The sequence below is a fragment of the Lipotes vexillifer genome, unplaced genomic scaffold (genome assembly GCF_000442215.2).
Source record: "Lipotes vexillifer unplaced genomic scaffold, Lipotes_vexillifer_v1.1 scaffold2094, whole genome shotgun sequence".
NCBI lineage: Eukaryota > Metazoa > Chordata > Mammalia > Artiodactyla > Lipotidae > Lipotes > Lipotes vexillifer.
In genome coordinates, this window is record NW_006790887.1 from 1,117,969 (window position 1) to 1,126,323 (window position 8,355).

The following is an 8,355-nucleotide window of genomic DNA, read 5'->3' on the forward strand; positions in this document are numbered from 1 at the left end:
GGGGGGGGGGGGAGACGCGACTCCATTGCTCCACCCGACCTTTGACCTTTGACCTTTACTGGAGGCTGCAGCTCAGCTGGGCTCAGGGGCGGGGACAGGGCTCAGCAAACAGTATCTGCTCAAAAAGCACTGTTGAAAGCAGGGCAGGAGGGAGGCAAGGCGGAAAGGGAAGAACGAGAAGAAAGCAAAACAGGAGGGGAGAGGAGGGCAGGGGAGGGAAGCCGCCCATGACCCTGGGCAAAGCCAGGTAGGTCTACCCGGGAACTCCAGTGACTCTACCGGCAGGAGAAAGACGCCACGGTTCCAAAGCCAGGCTCCGTAGGGTGACAGCCGGCGCTTCGCAACGGGCTCGCCGGACGTGCCTAAGGTCAGGTGGGTGCCGGCTCCGCCCTCACCAGCCGGCCCTCCGAGCAGCCGCCCCCCCGACGGGCGCTGAGCCCAGGCTCCGGCCCCAGGGGCGGGTCAGCCTGGAAGCCCCTCAGAGACTTGAAGGAGTAGGAGAAGGCTGGGCCAAGCCCCAGACTGACCAGCCCGGGCTGGGACCGCAGGCGCCGCGGTCGAAGAGCAGCCCCGCGGCTCCCGGGGTTAGGGCCCTGCGAGCCCAGCGTAGGCGAAGCCGCACCGAATCGCCAAGTCCTCTCAAAGTGCTAGCTCCCCACCGACGCCCCCTTTCCTCAGGAAACACCACGGAAGAGAATCTTCCTTCCACGCAAAGAACGTTTTCTCTCGTTCTCTTCTCCTGTGGTACATTAACAAACGATACACAGTCCCTTCAATCTCCTTGTAGTCTATTAATGTCTATCATCACGTGCTACCTAGAGAATATTAATGTGTGTGTTAACATGCCAGGGTTTCCTTGAAGACACACCTCCTGAATTGAACATCTGACAAGAGCTCAAAGGCAAACCTGACGTAAAATTCTTATTAAACTGCTTTGAAGAATTACTTTTACAACTCACTTGAAAACAGTGATCAGAGGCAAAAGGGGCAGATGGACCCGGGCATTTCCCTTCCAACCCTGAGTGTATCTGTTTGCTATGATCCACGGGGCCGGTGTTTGCTTCGGAGCACACAATGACACTAATAACATCACTCCCATCAACAAAACAGAAAATTGCACGTACTTAACTCTTAAAGTACAAGCGTCTCAAGAAGAGCTCCCTCCCGGCCCTCTGGAGCTGCCAGGGCAACACGGAGAGTTTGTGTAAGCTCCACACGCCAACCGACCGCGCCACTGGAGCGAGACGGAGAGTTTAGCCACTGCACATGCTTTCAGTTCTCACTAATTACACGGCGTCGAAGACGCTAAATATCCTGCGAGGAATCCAAGAAATGATTTTAAAGCTAACCCGCCAGAGTGTCCGAAATTTAATTTGAAGTTCAAATGTCAAGATAACAGTCTAAATAGAGCCATCAAAACGGGGGCAAAGGAAGGCCTCTTCACGGTCAGGGAAAACGGGCATCGGCTCAGTCAACTGCCAGAGCGCAGGCTTAGAGAAGTGCCAACGAGAGACCGGGGCAGCAGGACCAGGCTGGGGTGGGCACGGCACATGCTCAGAGGCCGAGCCACCTCTGCCCGTAACGTGCAGAGACACTAACAAGCGTGGCCGTTAATGTTTTTTCAGTCCTTTGACGTGTGAGAGATACTATGATCCAGGAGGTCTGAGTACGCGGAAGGAATCTGGCTTGGCTTGAAGCCCTGGTTTGAAAAGGCTCCCTATTTTGTAGTGTTACTTTCTGTTGAGAACTCTTGTCTCCTAACATTTTCGGAGACAAGAACAACATTTTAAATTAAGCACATAGTGCTTTTACAGATAAGAGGCCGTGGCAAACAGCAGACTCTGAGGACTCACCCTTGGTGCCCTCTGCCTCTGTCACTGATCATCCACACGCGTCCTGCGCGGGTGACCCACGTGTGCCGCCTGGCCTGCCTTCCGCCTTCTCATTCAACCTCACCGGACACACCTGAGTCCACGGACGGCCCCCAGAGAGCAGTGTTCGGAGGTGAAGGAGGAAGGCGGCCAGGGGTCTGTGCCCACACATTCCAAAGCAGAGGAGTCCACTGAGCTCCAGGGTTCGTGGCAGCCTGGAGGCCAGGAAGGCGCTCTCGGCAGCACAAGCTCAGGAGACAACACAGAACGAGCACCCAGGCTGCAGGGACCACGGGCAGGAAAAGCCACTCTTAGGACTGCGGAAGCCATGATCCGACTTCCAAAGGCTCTTCCCACCATGCCGCTGCCTGCGGCGAGGGCGAGGGTCACTGGCAGTCAGAGGTCCCTGCAGCAGAAGCCAAGGAGCACACGCACCTCCAGAGCCGAGGCCAGGTGAGCTCTGGATTGCGGAGGCCACCTCAGAGGGGCCGTTGGGCCGGAAAGGTGTTCGTGAGCAAAGAGAACCTTCACCTCATCCAAAATCACCTCTAACTCTGTATCTGTATGTTTAAGGTAAGTTTAATTTACAAAAGGAAAAAAACCAATGATATTTAACTCTGGAATATGCCTTCACGTACAAGGCACAAAAGGCACAAGCACTGAAGTGACAATTCTCGGAGGACAAACAAGCCGTGCAGGGACGGGAGCAGAGCTCGCTGGACTGGATCCCACCGGAACCTCAGCGTCCCGGATGGGGTTTCCTTCCTCTGAGTTTTCTGTTCCCCACTCCCCACGAGTGCCCTGGGTACCCTGAATGGTAAAGAGGAGACAATTCATTCCTTCTGGTAACACAAACAAGGCCCTAAATTTCTTCTGCGTAGGCCACCACTATTTCAGACCCACGATAACAATAGCTGCTTTGATGTAAAGTCCTGGGGGCAGCTCCGGCATCTCCGGCAGACCCAGCCAATTCTGTTTCATCCCTTTATAATTAAGGCGAGACACCACAGAGAAACTTTTTTGATTGCACCCATGAAAATTTGCTCTGATGGAAGTTCAGCTTTGAAAAGGGACTTAAAGGTCAAGACAAAACAACCAAAGTAGAATTTGACGTCTGTCTTTATTTCTCTGAAAAATATCTCGCGGCATTGCAACCAGAGAGAGCTGTTCGGAGGTAACCGAACTCAAAGACACACATTCGCCTGGGCAAACATACAACATCCTAGTTAACTGAAAATCAGGTAATCGAGACCACAGTATCATTTTTCTCAGTGATTAGAATGCCAGTCATTTCATCTTTAATTTTCAAGCTTCAGAAAACATCCTCTTTCATTCAGGTAACAGTGGCCAAACCAAGTGGCCCCGCCATGCTGGGTGACATTGAGATACAGAGGTGGCCTCTCTGGGCAGCCCCCAGCCTCCCAGGAAGTCCTACGTCCTGTCCCCCCTTTCCTCGGGCCTGTGCCCACCAGGGTTACAACTCCTCTGAACTGAAGAGTAGCTTGAGGCCATTCTCCTGAAAACTCAAATCACCTAGTTCTCGTCAAAATCTGCTCCCAAAGTGAAGTGTGCTCTGAATTGGCCATATCACGGGTTTCTGTCCCCGGACTGGATGGACAAATTCCATCCCTGTACTTTGCCTGCACTTGCTTGGCGGGGCGGTGGGTCCTGCTCCAAGGGGTCTGGGCGTGGACCGCTCTGCTTCCCCAGGGCAGCCCTTCCTTCCAGCTTATTCTTTCCCATCTGATGGGATGACCACCCAGGGGACCCTCAGACACTATAACGGGTTCACTCCCGAGAATCTGGTCAGATGTGTCCTTTGAGATGCGATTCAGCCTGAGCCCTGGATTAAATACTCCCTCAGGCCTCAGTATTCACCTGTAAGAAAAACAGCCCATCGTCACCCAGTGTAAATCTATGACCTGCCAACGATCGCAGGAGGTGGTACCCATCCCAGCACTCCGGGTCCTAAATCTCAGGTGGTGAGAATCACATGTTTGGGGCAGAGATGATCACTGTTTTCCTGTTTGTCATGTTTCTATAGTAAGATGTATTACAGGGGTAATTAAATATAAACCTTAGTTAATATAAATATAAACTAATGTTTATATTTAATTACTCATGTAATAAAAATAAGCAAAAGAACAATTTGGAGACCAGAACGCTCGTAATGTGCTACTTTGGCGCCCTCTCACCCATAATTCATATTTTTCCATAGTTTTCCATTTTCCATTATGGTTTTATGAGTGTTTTTTTATTTCCCCCCAACAGTATCTATTACTAAATTGACCACAAAAAATCCAACTAGTGGATTCTTCCGGGACGGTCAGCCCACACCCTGGCCCTACCCTCCTTCCGAGTTGTTCGTGTAGACCCAGGTACGTTTAGAAGGTGGTTTTTCCACATGCTCATAAAACTCTCCCCAAACCAAGACACGTAGATGGGGACTGTATCCCTCAACAAGTAACTTGCATTTAAACACACACGATCACGTCTAAGTTTTCCTCTATTGCAGGAAGCACAGCCTGAGGCTCCCCCAACACCAAACGTGGCGTCTCTTCCGAGCCCAGTCCCCCGACTCCCCGACACCGACTGCATGTCCAACAATTTAACCCAAATCTGACACTCACACCGGCATTAGTGCAGACCCCCAGGTCACAGGTTCAGTCCCAGAGGCCACCCCCACTTCCGACGCCAGCTCCGTGTCCCGGGTACCCACTCTTCTGACCGACCAGCTACAAACCGGGGGTTCCCACCAACCCCTCCGCCGGTCTGGTAAGTTGCCAGCATGGCCTGTGGAACTCAGGGAAACACTTTGCTCCCTGTAAGGACACAACTCAGGAACCGCTGATGGAGGGGGTGGGGTAGAACTTCCACGCCCTCAGGGTGCCCAGCCTCCCAGCCCTCCATGTTTCACCAGCCCGAAGCTCTCTGAACACAGTCATCTAAGGGGTTTTAGGGGCTTCTGTGGTGGTTCCATGACACGGGCACGACTGATTAAATCACCGGCCACTGGCAACTGATCCAACCTGCGGCCCCTCTCCTGCCCTGGAGCTCAGGGTGGGGCTGAAAGTTCCACCCCTCTAATCATGCCTTGATCTTTCTGGGCACCAGTCCCATCCTGAAGCCACCCCGGGGCCCCAGACACCAGTTGCCGCATCAGTGTACAAGAGACTCTTATTTGTCACTCAGAGATTCCAGTGTTTCAGGGGCTGCGAGTCGGGGACCAGGACAAATACCAGACACCGCGCAGCCTGGGGTTCGCGTTCGGCCTCACCCTGGTCCTCATTCTGGTTATGACGAGTCATGGCCCCGAGCGCCCACGCTGACGCAGGACAGCGATGCCAGCGGGGCTGCCACACGTGGGAACTCTGCACGTCCACTCAGTTTTGGGGTGAGCCTCACACTGCTCTAAAAAATTAATTGTTAGCTCAAAAAAAGAGACCTAAAGTATCTTTTTGATTACAGCACACACAGATTCTACTGAACTTCCTTTTATTCCCATCCCCAGCGCTGGGCTCAGCCGTGGTAGGTCTGAAGGGATGGCTTCCCCCAAGGGTGACTGGAACCTAAGGGCAGGGTCTTAACCCAACATGAGAAGAAACGGCTGATGGTGATGCTGCCGACGCATGGGCCAGGAGGCCCCTGGGACTTGGTGTTTTGGGACAGAAGTTGCAGGAACACAGGGAAACTGGAGGCCGACACCTGGGGAGGACCTGCTGACGCACCCCAGACCTGGCCCACGTTTCAGTTAGTGATTCCTAAACAAATAAAACACAACACACCCACTTTTCATAAAGTTCTTTCTGTTGATATAATCAGCACACGTGTTAGAAAACTTGTGGATGACACATGGCTGCATTCATTAACCACACAAAGTAAAACACACTTGGCTACAAAATTCCGTTCCTTTGGGTTTAAGCTCCAAAGTGCAAATCCATTAGGAGAGAGACGAGGTGCACCTTCTCCTGTGGTGGCACCTCCGCCAAGTCTCTGTCACTGAGGGATAGGGAACGGGGACCCATGGCCCCTCACACAGATATGGAGGTAAATGTGAACAATCACAGGTCTGATTCTGGGCCACGAAGCAAACACTCCTCTCGTTAAGTAAATTCAAAATAGTAGGTAGGATCTGTGAGATGGATCCATAAGAAAAGCACACTTAAAATGAAGAGATGCCATATTCACAAACCTAATTCTGGGTTCTGGTTCCAGAACAGGGCCCTGGCCTCTCTGGTCCTGAAGGCGTGGTAACGCGTCTGTCCATCTGTCATGCGCCTTACAGCCCCCAGGGCAGAAAGAGCCGAGTGACACCCACCCTCCTTCCCGCTTTCTTCCCTCCTCAGCACGTCTTCTTCACGTTCACAAGTGGGGGCTACTGGGCAGAAGAGACGTAGGAGTCAAGAGGTCTTCGGGCAAGGCTGTGAGGTCTTCATAGATACATCCCAAACGCAGGAGACCTGGGCCAGGGCTCTGGCCGAGGCAGCACACGCTGGAGACCAGCCTCCCCCCTGCAGCCACGGGGCCCCTGCTTCCCCTTCTTTACATCCCTTCCCAAGACCAGATGGGGCCTAAGAGGGGTCAAGTCTCTAAAAGCCATTCAACTCTCAGCCACTTCCATTCAAACCCACTGTCCCCACAGGCCTCCTTCCCTACCCACACCCCCATCACACCGCTGCCAGATGCACTGAAATGTGCACAAACACGGTTCCACCCGGACACCAGGGCATCATCCATCCTGGGTCTCGCCCTGTCTCTCTGACGGGTCCTGCAGCTGAGCTCGGCTCAGTTCAGATCAGCCTGCTGAGCGCGCCTCGCAGCCCTGGAGAAGCAGGGAACACGTCCTTCCTAAGAAGTCATTTGGAGGCAGGGACCACGGAAAAGTCAAGGCAAACTAATTTGCTTTATGGAAAATAGGCTCCGCCTTCAAAGAAAGTGCCAGGTGGAACCAACAGCTGGACGGGCTGGAGGGTGACAGCAGAGAGGAACCTCTCCTCCGCGGGACGGGGGACCCCAGAACGCCTGGGCCTTCCTCTCTGTACCCCTGCGAGATGTGACTTAAGTTAACAGAGACCCAGCACTCGGAGCCTGGGCACTGACAGCCTCGTTTCACGGGGGGGAACCCGGCTGAGCGGGAGAGTCCTCGGGGCTGTGCATCACTCCCTCCGCTGGGCACTGCCCTGGGGCCTCTGCGGCTACAGAGTCACCCCCCTTCCTGCCGCCCGCAGTGCCTGTCCCGCCTCCCCGCGCCCACATCTGCTCTGCTGCTAAGCCTCACCAAGTGCAGCGTACTTGTACTAACGTCCGAGCAAAAGACAGGAGGAAAGGCAGCGGGAAAACCGCGGTGTCCCCTCGCTGTCTACACCGTAGGCTTCCCGCAGGTCTCAGTGCTCGTGCTGCAAACCACTGAGCACATCCCCAGAGTGTGTGGGGTTGCCAACCACAGGCTAGCTTGCTACTCCCGCCTGTGAGGGTTGAACACAGCTGCTACACTTCAAAGCTCAAGTGTAAAACTGCCAATTACAAGCCAAAGCAAACCCTTCTTATCCAAAGGCCCTAACCCATGGCTGCTCTTCCTTTAAGGACACGGGGCACCCAGGCTTCAACGTCTGCTTCTGCAAAGCTTTCTGGGCAGGGGTGCTGGCCCAGCAGAGCCTCCGATTTCGGAAGAGGCGCCCTCTCCTGGCCAGTCCTTACCTCCTGAAATCCGGGTCCTGCTCCAGTCTCTGAGCCGAAGACCCTCCTCTGGGACTCTGCCCGTTGGGCCCCATCAGGAGGCAGCCCAGCTCTGGGAAGGACCTCCACCCAAAGCAGGGTGCCCCCGGCTCTTCCTGGAACAAAAGTCACCAGACTAGGGGATAAGATGGCTCATTGTATGATGAGCGACATCTAACCACCCACAGGAAAAGGGACCTTCTGATACACACGGCTGGTGCCGAAGCCCCTGAGACCTCCCATGAGGGGCGAGAGTCCCGGGGGTGCAATGAGCAGAGGCCAGGTGGGTGTGGGTGGAAAGGAGGCCTCTCCGTGAGGGTGGGCTTCCAGCCCCATAAACCAGGAACGGCTTCAGACAACACTCTCCTGCCAGGGTGGGTTCCCAGGCCTTAGCTCCTGGGGCTGACAGAGCCCTGCCGGTGAGCTAAGACCCGCCCTGGATGGGCTCCAGACAGACAGATGGCAAACCCCACTTGGGCAGCTACGGGGATTTTAGTGGGGGGCCATTCCGAGAGCCGGGTTGGGGGCCAGTGCAGCACCTGGGTTGGTAGGTTGTAAGGGCCAGTGAGGGCCCACACCCCAGGGACAGGGTGGGTGGTGTGGACAGGGCTGGCCTTCGCCCGAGGGCAACAGCCTGGCTGGGGCACCCACGGGGAGAGACCTGGGGGACAGACGCTGGGGGCCACGCAGGGGGCACTCTGCTGGGACCACCAAGGGATGTGAACCCGGGAAGCTGAGGCAGAAAGGAGTCAAGGCTCACCTTGGAAAG